At 37.7% G+C, this 15,513-nt stretch overlaps 1 protein-coding gene across 1 annotated transcript in view; it reads right to left on the bottom strand.

Annotated features, from left to right (window-relative positions):
* The window catches only part of LOC139721366 (echinoidin-like), a 36,973-nt gene extending 27,851 nt beyond the window's left edge, over positions 1-9,122 (bottom strand). The window contains exon 1 of the mRNA XM_071632685.1: positions 9,012-9,122. The gene's annotated coding sequence lies outside the window, so the exon portion shown is untranslated. The remainder of the gene's footprint in view (positions 1-9,011) is intronic.
* Between the last annotated feature and the right edge of the window lie 6,391 nt (positions 9,123-15,513).

Genomic DNA, 15,513 nt, shown 5'->3' with positions numbered 1-15,513 from the left:
ATTACACGTTTACAATGTTGAAGCTACACGTCATTATAATCATAAATCACGATTCACATAAAAAAAACAACTTTGCAATGAATGAGGACAAGGAAAATCACATCCAAAAGAAAGGGACATAGGCATACCAAATACATATTGCAAAACCATAAAAACGATTAAAACAACTTGGGGTATATTTCACACGCTTATTCGTTATGGACCTTTGCCATGGTTCCGTCATGTACTGAAGAATAGCCTTGCATTATCATTATTTTCAAAATTATATCACTGTATTTACATTTGTTGTAAGTTTCACTGATTCGTACTGGATTGTCCAGTGATCATGCATCTTATTTTGTTTGTTGTCGTGAAATGTTTCAGAAACAGATTCGACCCAATTGAATTCAATGTAAGTCATGACGTCGAACCCGTATTCGTTTCTGTTATCTCTCCTTGGGTTTATTTCCTCATTTTCACTTTGTAATTGGAGCAGATATGGGCGGCGACATTGATAAGATCATGTCACTTTGGTATTTTACTATCTAAAGGTATAGAAAGCCAAACAATAAATGAAGCATCGACAACGCATGCACCACAATGGAGTCAATCTTAGACGATCGCGAGATTATTAGCAGCATGGCTTTCATTGCGGGAAAATAATATCCTTTGCAGGCTCATGTTTACAGATAAAAGAGGAGGAGGGGGAGACATGGAAAGAAGTACTATGGGGAGTAAACGCCAGTTTGCAGTTCCACTTTGCGCATGAGCAGAAAAAAAAAGGCACTCCTACCAACCGGATGACAACAGGCATGTGAGTTTTTTAATTCACTGGGATAAGCATCTGTAATGTAATGATTATTTACGAAATCCTCATAATTGTTGCTTGCCATCATATCTACCTCACAGCAAAATTGGTATTTGGCAATTTCAATACGAAGAGAGTGTTAATACATTAATTGCCAAATAATTAGATGGATGCTTTTAGAGGTGTTAATTGACGGATTATTCTGGGCATCTGGTCGCTGCGTAGGTTCGTTCTTTGTTTGAACAGGATCGGTGAATCCTATAAATTGTAGCTTATGAATTATGTCGCTCTAAAAACGAATGAAGTGCCCCTAACCGACTGAGAAAAAAAGAAAGGTTGTTCGTACCAATGTGTCATGAGCTATAACTCCGAACTGGATTATTAGGGCCTATCACACTTATCCGCTCATTTGAATTCCCTTGTCGCTATACACCTCGACTGGGATGAAGTTCGAGTAAAATATCATCCCATTAAAGGGATAGTTCAGGTTTGTTGAAATTGGGCTTAATCTATGTGTGTGTGTGTGAGAGAGAGAGAGAGAGAAAAAAAAGAAAGAAAGAGAGAGAAAGGCAATTAGAGATTATGAAATATGAAATAAATAAATTATTTATAAGCTATGAAAGAGCGAATGCAATTACAGAGAAAAAAGAATAAAATTTATTTGATAATGATTAGTTTTGAAAAGGCCGAGATATCCAAAACCAAGTGGTACTAAAAAAAAAAGGTGAGACCGCCCACCTTTCATGAGGACCACAACCAAAATCATACCCTTTAAACATGAACGTAATGGAGTAATAAAGGCAGGTCCTATTACTCTTCACAGTGTCTGAATATCCTTTATTAGTGTAAATCGTTTTCTGAAATACCACTGCCAGAGATTTCAAAAGAGAATCGTGGAAACGGACAATAAAAAAAAAAGAATGAGAACTGAAATTGCCTGATGGTATTTATTAGAATGGGGGAGAGATCATACTTTTTTTTTTAAACCGCTGCAACTTAAAGCTAACATGTGACCCAGAAATAAGTTAGTTCCTTCAATGTCCTTGGTTAAAAAGTACAACTATATGAGTCAGCGTGGTCACGTGACTTTATACAAATGATGCACAGGACAGAGTGGATCATTGAGAATTGGATGCGCAAGTTTTGGAAATGCTTAAACCGACGAGCGCAGAGAGTGGGTTATAAAGTGTTTCCGAAGTTAAACGAGAGCATCCCATCCCCACCGATCCATGCACGAAATAGGATTATGTATTATTCTTTTAAAAAGGGCCTGTAGATTCATGAAAATCAACCTTTTCCCAATTATGCATCCAGTACAGCACGTATACAACACCATATACGTGTCATCCATGCGTTCAGATTTTACCGGACGCATGGTTCACTGTTTGTCCGTAAAATTCAATGAATGATAATTGACCAATCAGGTGGCAGAGATGCTTAAGCCAGTTTTATGAACAACAACAAATATATAAATACATATCTTATACATATTGGAATCTTACATGACTTATCGCTTGTCACTCAATCGTTAATTGTTGTGACGACACGACTAAGATGAGCCCGTTCAATTGGAATGATGGTCGTTTATTGTTTCTTACCCATGTAGACCGATCAGACCTGACAAGCAAAATCTGCAATTATTGTGGTGTGGTGCCCCTTTGATGACGTCTACATGGGAATGCAGTATTATAATCTTATTGTGCCGACCGGCCACAATTTGTCCAACTAACATTTTTTATTTTGTCAACTGGAAAGCTGTCTTTACATTTTATTCAATTTCTGCCTGTAATATACATGTACTTCACATGGCAAATACAATGATTGTATCACCACCATACAATCCCTAGCTTTATTGATTATAGTGCATGTACAACGGTTCTTTGCGGGAAAGCTTACCCAAATTGATTGGACATACGCTTATCATAACATAAGATTACAATATTCCAATCCAAATTTCGTCTGTTGAATTCTCAAAGCCGTTCAGAATACAATTCTGCATTCATGCTAGATATTTTATCACCTTGTGTGTGTGTGTGCTAAACAAATCTTAATTTTGTGGCTCTCTTAATTTTTGTCCGCTCACAGGCTGCTGAAAATAACGGTCACTGGCTATTTCCACTTGTATGATACCGATATGGCCACTCTAGTTTTCTCAGGCCAAGCGCGAGGCATCTTTGCCTACTTGCTATTTCTACTGATTGCTCGGAGCTCAGGGCTTAACATCCTGGTGAACGCCATACTCGGCAAGGGAAGCCATTTCTATTTATCAGCTTCTATTAGCGAGCAACTCGTAAAAAGAGGATACAACATCACCTATCTGGGCAGCAACGCTTTCGAAGATAGGATCAGAGATGGACAGTGTATACGGTCACATGTTTCATCTTGAAGTTTTTACACATCCTATTCCCGTCATGGAGGTCCATGAGATGTTCGACAACTTAAGTCAACTGGCATTTTCCCCGCCCGATCCAATGAAAGAGTTTGAAATCACCGGGAAGCTCGTAGAGGCACGGAAACAATCATGATTGTGACGCATTGCTAAAACGCATTGCTAAATGATGAGAAGCTGATGTCTCGACTGCGTTCGTCAAACTTTTCCGCCGTTTTGTACGACATAACATGGCTCTGTGGTGCCATAATAGCTGAAGAGTTTGGTATACCGCTTTTTGCAGTGTGTCCGTTCCCGAATCCATGCATGGTTACCATATCGGCATCTTAAGTATTTAATCCATCGTTAATCCCTGTATTTGCAACACCGTTTTCAAACAAACGGCCATGACTTTCTATCAACTAGTAATCAACACCATTATGTGCGTCCTAATATCTGTCGCCGATAGAATAAACTTTATAGACAGATACAGTAATATTACTGAGAGATATGGAAAGTCCCCTACCGAAATGTTTGAACAGTCTAAATTGTGGTTAGTGAACAGTGATTTTGCTGGGGAATATCCGTGTGTCCTTTCTCCAAACGTCATATCTGTTGGAGGACTCACTACCCGAGATCCTCGCCCACTCCCGCCAGATTTGGAAGATTTTTTTCAAGGATCCGGGCATCATGGCATTATTGTATGTTCTTTTGGAAGTTTTCTTGATATGACTGAAGATCACATAAGTGCCTGGACGAGTTTTCGGACGATTGCCTCAAAGGGTAGTTTGGCAGGTGGCGGGCAAATTATCTTTTCCTCTCCCGCCGAATGTGAAAACCCTCCCTTGGCTTCCGATGAACGACTTACTGGGGCATCCCAAAACTAAAGCTCTCTTTTATCGTGGTGGCCATAATACCTACTACGAGGCCATATATCACGGGGTCCCTACAATTGTTATGCCTGTGTGAGGAGACGAGATGGACAATGCCATGAGGAGTGTACATCTCGAATTCCGAGTGACTATATTAGCAAGGACTTTACTAAGGACGAATTGTACAACGCCTTGCGAACAATTACTACTAATGTGAGTTACTCGGAGACAGCAAGCCGTCTTTCGGATATCTTCCGTGATCGCCCGATGAGGCCAGCTCAGAGGACCGCATTCTGGATCGACACGTCATCAAGCACGGTAGCGATCACCTGGGTCCTCTCAAAAACCTGAACGTCGTCCAATACTACCTACTGGATGTGATTGCAATTGTGTTTCTTGTTGCAGGAGCTACAATGTACGGTATCGTAAAATGTGTTACCATGGGATGTCGCATGTTATGTCAAGGTCAAAGCTGACTAATCTCCGTTTCATCAGGAGTAGAGCCCGAGGCACACCATACGATCAGCCCGGTCGTACGATCTTAAGACCGGAAGTGTGACGTCACCAGTCTTGCCATTTTCCAGTCGTACGACTGGATCTTAGTGCCAGTCGTAGTGAGTTGACAATTTGAATTACCACGACCGGTTGTGGGCTTTCATCAGCCAAACAAAAGACAGCGCATTTGCAAAGAGCATAGAATCGAAGCGCACGCAATGTGCACTGCGTGGTTATGCGCTCAGCACTTATTTCATTGGTAAAAATATCCTTTCCAGAGTGGTCGTAAGTCTAGTGTAGTCTGATCGTATAGTGTGCGTTGCCAGATCGTACGACCTGGTCCTTGTCTCATGGTCTTCAGGTCGTATAGTCGTGAGTGGTAATACTGTAGAGACTCCAACCTCAAGCGCCTTCTGATCCGGAAATTCTCCCGCCTGAAACCCCTTGCAAACGGAAGACTCCAACTTGATGTGCGCAAAGCGCGAAGTTCCTTGTGGCTGGGGTCCAGAGACTAGGGTTCTAGATGTTATCTCATGCTATCTAAGGCTTATTTTTCAACATACGACGACACTAAGTGAGAAATCAGAAATAAGAAAGCGGGAGAGTTAAAGTCTCTGGTACTGTGTGCGGTGGGCTTATAAAGTAGTCGACACGCAAACTAAGCAGTTTTGGCTACATCTTTTAATATTTGACTGTAATCACGTGCCATTACTTTTTTCGTCGCGCAATTCCTGCGGAGCTCGCGGTGCAGCTGTGATTCCACCAACACCTAGTGCTGGTGATCGATAATTTTGATCGGTATCGCCTCGTTAATCTGACCGTCGGTGTTGGAGTTCGATTTCAAGCTGTTATTTGGGAGCTAGCACTAGCACTAGCACTAGCACCGAACTTAAAACCACCAAATGTACCGATGCACTCGTTAAAGGACAAGTCCACCTTCATATACATTGGGATTGAGAGAATGCAGCAATATTAGTAGAACACATCAGTGAAAGTTTGAGGAAAATCGGACAATCCGTTAAAAAGTTATGAATATTTGAAGTATCTTCGCAATCACTGCTGGATGAGAAGTCTACTACAGTGTATGATGTCACATGCGTACAACAATAATTTATAAGGAAAATAAAAAGAGAATTTCACAAAACTTTACTTTTTGAATAAACTGCACATTTCTTCGATTTGCTACTGACGTATGTTAAGGATAGTAATAATCCCCCTGCTTTCTGAAAGAGAGAAGTTGAGCATTCTTTTGATATGCGAAAAAATGGAAATATGTTGAATTTTCTTTATATTTTCTTTATATCGTTGTACTCATGTGACATCACAAGCTTACTTAGTCTTTTCATCCAGCCGTGACTGAGCAGAAACTTGAAAAATTCATAACTTTTGAATGGATTGTCCGATTTTCCTCAAACTCTCACTGATGTGTTCTACTAATATTGCTGCATTCACTCAACCCACATGTCTATGAAGGTGAACTTGTCCTTTAAGGATTTTGAGCCTTTGATGTCATAATTTAGGACTCGGAAAAAAGACAGCTGTTCCGGGGTGGAAAATCGGTGCAGTGAATTGTGAGAGCATGACATCGTCAATTTGTTGATATGAATATTGAAAATCACTGGACAGACAGGTCAAGAAATGTAAAAAAAAAATGTAATTTCAAAATATCATATCTTCCTTATTTCATATCCATTTTTGTCAGTTTTTTAGCGTCATCTATGCAATATGTTTTCTTATAATTTTGAGGTTTATCTATATTGGGGTGGATTTCCTCTTTAATACTATAAAACGGAAACTATATATAAGGAGTGAGAAGTGTTGGGCCCATAATATGCCTACTGCATGGGGAAATGTGAGGTGATTAACTATAGATTTTGTGTGATTGTTGTCAGTCATCAAATGTTGATGTAAATACATGTATATTAGGCCTATGTGTATAAGTATAATGTATCTTGGTTATCGTTAGCATTTTTTGTAAGTGTGCCATTGCCTGACATGACTTGTGTCCAGGATATAAGACCATAGACCTGGTGTATATAATACTGTCAGCATGTCCTTTGTTTTGTTGAGGTTTTTTTTTCAATAAAAGACATTACTATAAGAAAAATACTATCTCATGTGATTTTTCGATTTAGTTAGATGTATGAATTCGACGAGAATAAAATTCTCACTGTGCAATAAATATGACGTTTCCAACTAAAAGTAGAATGTTTTCATGAAAGTAATACAATATAAAAAATTGGGGGCATATTATAGGTTTTCTCGGTCAATTTCGCACTTTTTTTCAGTCCAATTCCTAATTGCTGCATTCAATTTAGCACAATCAAGACTAGATGGCATGTTCGCTATTTCAATTTTATAATCTTTTCATTCAAATTCATTTTGGAGCATTCAAATTACCTTTAACATCATTCGAATCAGCACTTTTTCAGTTCAAATTCGTAAGACAAACACCATTTCGCAAATCGTTCGTTCAATTTAGCATAGTCACGTGATCACGTATACGCTGCGCTCGTTCATTCGAATTTATTCTTGGGCATCCTATTTCGCATTTACTGCATTCAATTTAGCAGACACGTTTATGCTTTTATTCCTTTTTTTTTCCATTTTCATTCATCATAGGTATTGTTTGCAAGCATCTTAATGCATATTTTCGTATTCATCCTTTATTCTGATATCACCTTTTCAACAGTACTTTCAAAATATGTGTATGTGTTTATAACGTTCGATAGAATTATTTCATTCACAGATACATTAATCTTAAGTTTGTTTTGACATTAATTGGGAGAAGGAGGTTTCAATTTACATCGTGATTATTTCTTTCATCTGCATGTTTCATTATTTTCATTTGGTGGATGCTATATTGCGTTAATCATCATTAGGAATAAAGTTCTTGGATCAGCTCTAGCCATCAATTTGTCAAGGTTATTACCCTCAAATGCTTCTTGATTCTTTCCCTGTCTTCTTGAGAGATACGCCTGTATCTAACTCGTGCTGCCATGACTGGACATAAGAAAGTGAAGTGAATCTATGGTACTGGTGCAGGTATAGTTCTGATAACATGTATGAAAGAAGAGGGGCGTCACAGAACAACATACTTGAGTTATTTAGGGTCAAAGATACCTTGATACTTAACAGTGTGTGGATGAAACAAAAATTCACATTTGAATACGTATAAATCACGGTTCTCGCCTTTTCAAAATAGAAATTACATTACGCCAATTTGAATGAACATGTTTGGAATTTGACTGCCCATACGCGAAATGAATGACTGAAATACCATTTTCCGCCAGTGTTGGCGAATTTGAATGACTGAAGAAGCACGTGCCAATTTGAATGCCCGTTTTACGAATTCGAAAGGCACATGTGCGAATTTCATTGATCAAAATGCTACTTGAACGAACCAGTTGCAATTTTGAATGAAAGAATGTGCAGTGACGAGGATTTTCGCTAAATTGAATGAACCTTTTATACTATATCAAATGGACTGACAAAAGTGCGAAATTGGCCGGTAATATATAGACTCTAGTAGGCCTATATACAGGTATGGTAGTACCGGACAGCATGGTAATTCCGGACACGCACATTTTTGCGTACTAATGACACTCTGTAGGTGTCACATAGCCTCAAAACTTTGTGTGGACCGAAATCGCAAAAAAAAATTGTAAAAACACGAAGAAATTCACATTTCCCTAAAATTTATAGTTTAGTGACCCACACCTCGTCAAAGTTAATATTTATGCATGTTTGAATAACATTTCGTGACTGAAATTCTATGAAATCCCACTCATATACAGGAAAAATGCTGAAGATTCCAACAGTTCACTGATCGATATCGGAAATTTGCTGCTATCGTCCTCAAACGCGAACGATGCGGAATAGTTGTGCGCTAAGGAAGGGGCCCGCAACTCGTCACCTGCTCATGCAGCTCCCATAGACAAAGCACGTAAAATAGAAGTTGTCGATTTCTCACAAGGTTTTATTGCGTGAACTGTTCGAAATGTTCAAGATAGACATTTTATTGTAAAATACGAAATTTGAGCGTCATTTGCCAATTTTTTCTTTATCGTCCGCTCGGTGAAAATGTGTACGGTGATTCGTGGGATGAATTGTGATTCTGGTGCAAGGACAAGGTGCGAAAGACCGCAATCATTCCATTACGAAAATCGTGTCCGGAATTACAATCCGATTTTGCACCGCCCAAAAAGACAACTTTTTTTTAGAGGGGTATGTTTGAAGCATGTTTTCTAAAAACTGGAGCGAACAATTGTCGTAAGTTGGCTGAATTCATAATTTCCAGGAGTCTGTGAATAAGTGGTGTTATTTCTAGCCGAAATTTCATCCTCTGAGTACGGAATTCAAAGCCACGAAAAAACAGCGCCCGGTGATACGATCTACTCTCCTACCAAATACACAAGACCACCCCCAATAAAAAAGCGGTATAGTTATCGTTCATGACAACAAACAAAATGTGGCAAATGGACCCTACCTGTAACAATACCCGTTGAATTCTGTCCAGTACGTTGGGCAGATTGATCCCGCATCCACCCGGAGCGAAGCAGCCGAGAGGAGCCCTGCGAGTATAACAAGCGCGCGTGCCATCCTGGTCCCTTGTCTGAGTGTGTGCTTTAGAGTGGCTTCAATCAGACAGTGGACATGGTCGGCCAATTGCCTGGGCATTTATCAGAGCCGCCAAACGCCCCTCTCCATCATGCATCACCTTTGCGCGAAACACAAATACATTGTAATATTAAAGAGACAAAACACACAAACAAAATCCCAAACGCTGTCTCCCGCAAGAAGCAATAAGAGGAGGTAAGTAGATAACAGAGACAAAGACGCGGAAAATAAATATATAAATAAATAGGCCTGTTCCGCGCAAAGTTGACCCTTGACAACTGAAAGTTATATATAAAATGAAATATCACTGGATATATAACAGTTCTTTTTTGTTTTTGTGAGTTCTTGTATATGTATTTGTCTTTTCTCATTTCTGAAAAGCGCTTAAAGAAACTTAAATGCACTTTTCGCTGTACAAAAAACATAATTTTTATTACATCAGGAAAGAAGTAGATATATTTTGGTATACATCTCTGATGAACTTTCTGATCTTGTGTTTCTTTTTTTTTTCAGGTTCCTGCTATTTCCTTGTCGATAAACCCAATATGTGTTTTCTGTTAAAAACATGTGTACAAAAATCGTAACAAATGGGAATCAATTTAGTCTTGCTCGCAGTCGTCCGGGCGTACGGATATGTCGAAGGGCGTGTGAATAAGGCATAATGTGAGGAGATGAGGCTGGGAAGAAAAAGACGAAGTGAACTGTACAGTCGACTCTCGTTACAACGAAATCCTCGGGACCGGCAGTTTTCTTTCGCTACATCGAAATTTCGTTATAACCGAAGAAATGAATAATACAAGTTATAAAAAACAAACAAACAAAAACCAACCAACCAACCAACCAAACAAACAAACAAACAAACAAACAAACAAACAAACAAACAAACACACAGGGGATAATGTCGGTGCCTGAATTTTTTTCTTCGTTGCAACCGGAATTTCATTCTAACCGTGTTCGTTGTAACGGGAGTGCACTGTATCCAAGTTTCGTTGTAACCGAAGAAATAAACAGCTAAAAAAAGAACATTAAAAAACATACAGGGGATAATATTGGTGCCTGAATTTTTACTTCATTGTAACCGTAACTAGCTACTTATCTAATAGTAGGCCTAGTAGTAGTAGTAGTAGTAGTAGTAGTAGTAGTAGTAGTAGTAGTAGTATTAGTTGTAGTAGTAGTAGTAGTAGTAGTAGTAGACCTAACGATAATAATGATAATAATAATAATGATAATAATAATAATGATAATCATACTACTACTATACTACTACTACTAATAATAATAATAACAATCATAATTAAAAAACCGGTCCTATAGGGGACTTTCACCGAAACTAATCTTTATCAAGTTCTTTTGTCTCACCAATTACCGCCTTCAGAATTCATGATGGGGGTGGGGGGGGGGGGGACCCGACTGAATTAGAACGTAGAAATCAATTCGGAAATTTGGGACATATCGATTCTCAGTTCGTTATGATGAGGTTAAAACAATATATTCTTTTTATATAGATAAGCATAGATCTGCGTGCTAAGGAAAACATCATTCTGTCTACAAAACGGATTACAGTGTAGGGTTACTCTATTTCCGGATAGCATCTAGCCAAAAGAATAGAAATGATTAAAATATAGTGTGTCTTTTTTTACTTCCTTGCTTGCAGCTTATCGCCACTATCCATATTTCCTGACTATTGGGTATAAGGCCTTTATGATAATATCCTCTTCCCCTCTCTCTGTGGCGAATCGGAATTATCTCCTTTTTGTTGTTGTTGTGAACTACCGCTTATCTTCGAGTTTATCATTTCCCCTCGAATCTCCCCTTGATGGAGATCCTAAGGTCTGAAAACGTATTTCTATTCTGCTGCCTTTATTCTCTTTTCTATCATTTTTTCTTTTCTCTCAAAATTTATTTTTCTTGCTTGTGTCATTTGTATGCTATAATTAGAAACGATTAAGTTTGTATGCCAACAGTTGAAATCAATAAAACATATAAATTACACAAAAAATAATAATATCTCGCCAACGGCGGTTGTAATGTGTATAACGGAAAACCTTCACTGTATGCTTTATACCCGATGCTTCACTCTTTACGTCTCCATTTACTGCCATCTTGTATGGAGCAAAAGAATAGTGCAATGCCGTATGTCAGTCTTCAAAGCGACAGGGACACTTAATGGAGATATTGATAGAAATTACCAACAAAAAGTTTCATTTGTATTTATTATTACTTTGTGAGTGTGCATTTGCACAAAAGTTTCATTAGCAGTCATAATTCTTAATAACGCAGTCTGGAGGTGTGTGATGCATGTAAGTGCGGTATACATGCGAGAGAATATAGGTTTTCCCGTCCAAACAGATTTGCATTCGATTTAATGATGCGAGCATTTATTTTCGAGCGAATTTAAATGATCACCAAGCTCAAAACATTCAAAAACCTAAGTAGTTCATTCAATTTAATTTCATCAGCATTCGAATTCCTGATTTTGTCACATGAACATGACTGTGAACAGCGCGTTCAAATTAAAGATGCACGTGCAACGCATTCAAATTCGCACCAGCACAGCTGCGATGAACGAAAAGGGAAACATTTACAGCATCTGGGAAGTGTTTTTCGTTGCTTCTCATGTTCTCCTTGTATATTCTCCATCTGTTTGAATTATGGTACAACCACTCTCAGACGTACATGCCAAGTTGCCTGGCGCGTCAACAGATCGACGGCTGAAGAGACTGAGAGACTGAACATCGAAATTATGAATAATTAAGTGAAAAGAAGGAACATCCCAATGCAATGAATCTTACACAAATTTCAAACCTCGACCGTGACTGAAAACAAAATCTGTAATACGGCTATAATAATCTCACTTGACATATTGACGTCCTCATGTGCTCTCTCGTTATGTTAGCAAAGTCGGAGTTTAACCATTCTGTAAAATAATGTGATATCCATTTTGAAGGGGATAGAAAGTGAAACTAGCAGAATAAAAAAAAAAACCGTGAAAAAGAGATGTAAGTTGAAATGAAATGATAACACTGAACGTTGATGAATTTGCCATTCATCTACGTAAGAATTTTCATAAGAATTGCATAGAATTACAGGACTAGGTATGCTGATTGAATATGAAATGGAAACTGGTATTTGGTGCGGATTTGAACGTGTATCCAGCTGGCGCGAAATTGAATGCCAACTTTGAGCCGTTAAATTAAATGAATTTCTCTCTAAATTGAATGAAATGAATTCTAAAAGAAATGACATAAAATGAAATTGAATTCTCAAAGAATTAAAATGAACCGTGAGAGTAGATCAGTGACAAAAGTCCCTCGAATTTGAACGCCTTGTCATTAATTCGAATGCAAATCTGATGAAATCGGGCGGGAAAACCTATATCAAACAATGCAGTTATTGAATTATGCGACTGTGCATAACAAACCGACCAAAAATCTTCTTTTTTTTAATATACAGTTTCTGAAACAGCAGGTCTTCTATACTACATAATCTCAAAGTTTGGGATAATCAAACCAGCGTTAGTGTGTGTGTGTGTGTGTGTGTGTGTGTGTGTGTGTATTTAATACTTTTTTGGTACAATAATAGGCCTATATTAAGATAAGGTGTGTCTAACATATCTCTATTCATTTTCTTTAAAAAAAATACACTCCCAACTCTTCACGTCCAGTTATAATAATTTGGATAGGATAATGCCACTGCTTTGAAAGTTAGAATTAGCCATAAAAAGAATTGTGTCATTTACAGCTGTTCTAGGGTGTGCAAAATGTCATCCTAGTCTGATAATGCCCTCACTGGCCATGCTATAGATATAAACAGTGGACTTCTGTTATAACGAAGTCCTCGGGACCAACAGTTTTCTTTTGTTATATCGAAACTTTGTTATAACTGAACAAATAAACAGTTAAAGCCATAGAACAGAAAATGCTGTGGCCTGAATTTTTATTTCGTTGTAACCGGAATTTCTTTGTAACCATGTTCGTTATAACGGGAGTTCACTGTATATTCAAGAATAACTGTAACACAATTATTGTGTTCAGCATGATTTATTACTAACAAACAGCTGAAGAATTTCGACTGGAGTCGGCCGTTACAGATGAGTGTATGCTTGAATGCACATTATTCGCAGACTGATGCTATTTCAGGTGGACCCACAAATCCTCACACAACCAGATCTTTAAAAAGAAAAAAAGAAATGGAGGCTGCATCATCTGTGTATTCAGAGGAGTGGCTTTTGGAGATAGAAAACACACACACGCACAAAAACACACACACACACCCAAATGTGTATAAATATATATATATATATATATATATATATATATATATATATATTTATATATATATATATATATATATATAATATAATATATATTATATATAGTTATATATTATATATATATATATATATATATATATGTATATACATATATATATATGTATATATACTAGGTGTTTCAAAAAACGTTTCCCACTTTTTATCTTTAATAGCTCAAAAACCATTCATCCGATAAAACTGTCATTGATATAAATGATAGCTGAATAGTGTACAATTTGGTTGAAGGTAATTTGAATGTGAAAGCATAAATCAGTTTCATTAAATCTAAGATTGATTTTGAAGTAAGGTTTCAGATTTTGGTCAATTTTTAACCCTCTGTACAAAAATGAACTTTGCACTGGAACCAATGATGTGTATGTGAGTGCGTGCCGACAATGGCCCTGAACAATAGACATGCCTGAACCACCTGTTGACTAGGCGTCAGTCTTGTGCTCCCAGGCACATGAATGCTTAATCAATAATTCATGTGGATTGCCCTGGGTACTGCTAGTCTGGATTCATGCACGGTAAAGGGTAAACTGCATGCACATGGAAAGAGGAAGCACACGTTTCCATGTGCTTGCAAACACCACATTCCATTCCAGCTGCCAATCATTTTCAATTTTTGCTTCACATATCACTAAATTTGGGATGTAAATAAGCATAAATGATCTAAAGTTCCTCATTTTAATACAACTGTCTACTAATTAAATAGTCTGACAAAAAAGAAATCATTTTTGGTTAAGAGTTCAGCAGCATTTATCATTGGGGGATATGTTTCACACTAGATTTATTTAAGGCTCCATTCACACAAGTGTATACTCTAATTGATTTTCTTTGCTTCCTGTCACCATGTTTACGATAGAACAGAAGGTATTCATTGTAATTTCATTTTTCAGAAGTAGGGAGAGCACTGTCGAGACCCAACAACAGTATCGGCAGGCGTTTGACTTTTGCACGCGGATACTGCCAGAGGCTGAATAAAGACTAGTTGTGATAGTGGAATTTCTCATGAATAAATAATGAAGCATTCAAACCCTAACCATTGTTTAGGACCATTGTCAGGGTGTTAACCACACACTCCCATACACACCCATTGACCCCTGTGCAAAGTGAAATTTTGTACAGAGGGTTGAAAATAGAGCAAAATCTGGAACCTAACTGTGAAATTAATCATGGATTTCATGAAACTGATTTATGTTTTCATATTCAAACCACCTTCAACCAAATTGTACACTATTCAACTATTACTCGTATCAATGACAGTGTTATCTGATATATAGTTTATGAATTATTAAGAATCAAAAGTGGGAAATGTTTTTTGAAACACCTAGTATATATTATGCATATATATATATATATATATATATATATATATATAAGTTTCGGTGGCCTCCACCTTCTTCAGGAGTCTCGACTCCTGAAGAAGGTGGATGCCGCCGAAAATTTGAGTACAACAAACTCATTCTTGAATGAAAGAAAGATATTATTCAGAGGGGTGAAGGTTCAGATGCAAGTTTCTTCACTTTGTCTCCCTCTACAAATTAAATTTGTTAAGATCGCAACTGCTGATCTGTAACAAACATGTCGGAAAAAAGGAACACAACCCAGGAGTAGATGAAAGGTTCGAGTCCCACTGGTTCCTTTTTTCCGACATGTTTGTTAATTTACAGATCAGCAATTGTGATCTTAACAAATTTAATTTGTAGCGGGAGCGTGCATCTAAACTCATTCTTATTGGCGAAATAATGCATTACAAGTTTACTTCTTGATTCTTCGTTATATTGGAGCCAATACGTGAATTCGCAACATGTTTATATGTGTGTGTGTGTGTGTGTGTGTGTGCATTATACGTAAGGGAGACCCAGGAGACTTGAGCCACAAGGAGAGTTGATCCACCCCCTAAATCTCACACTTGCACTTTAGATAAAAAGTTAAAACTCCCTCTGCTGGTAGTGTATAATATAACTTTCTTTCCAGTTAAGTCAGCAAGATCCATGGTACCTCATGGGAGATTTTGTGAAAGGAAAACCAAATATCGCGCTGAAAAGTGGATTTG

Source organism: Diadema antillarum, unplaced genomic scaffold (genome assembly GCF_040938485.1).
Source record: "Diadema antillarum isolate AM-2024a unplaced genomic scaffold, OU_Dant_1.0 scf00000013, whole genome shotgun sequence".
In the NCBI taxonomy this organism is placed as follows: domain Eukaryota; kingdom Metazoa; phylum Echinodermata; class Echinoidea; order Diadematoida; family Diadematidae; genus Diadema; species Diadema antillarum.
This window is presented reverse-complemented; position numbering and strand designations above follow the sequence as displayed.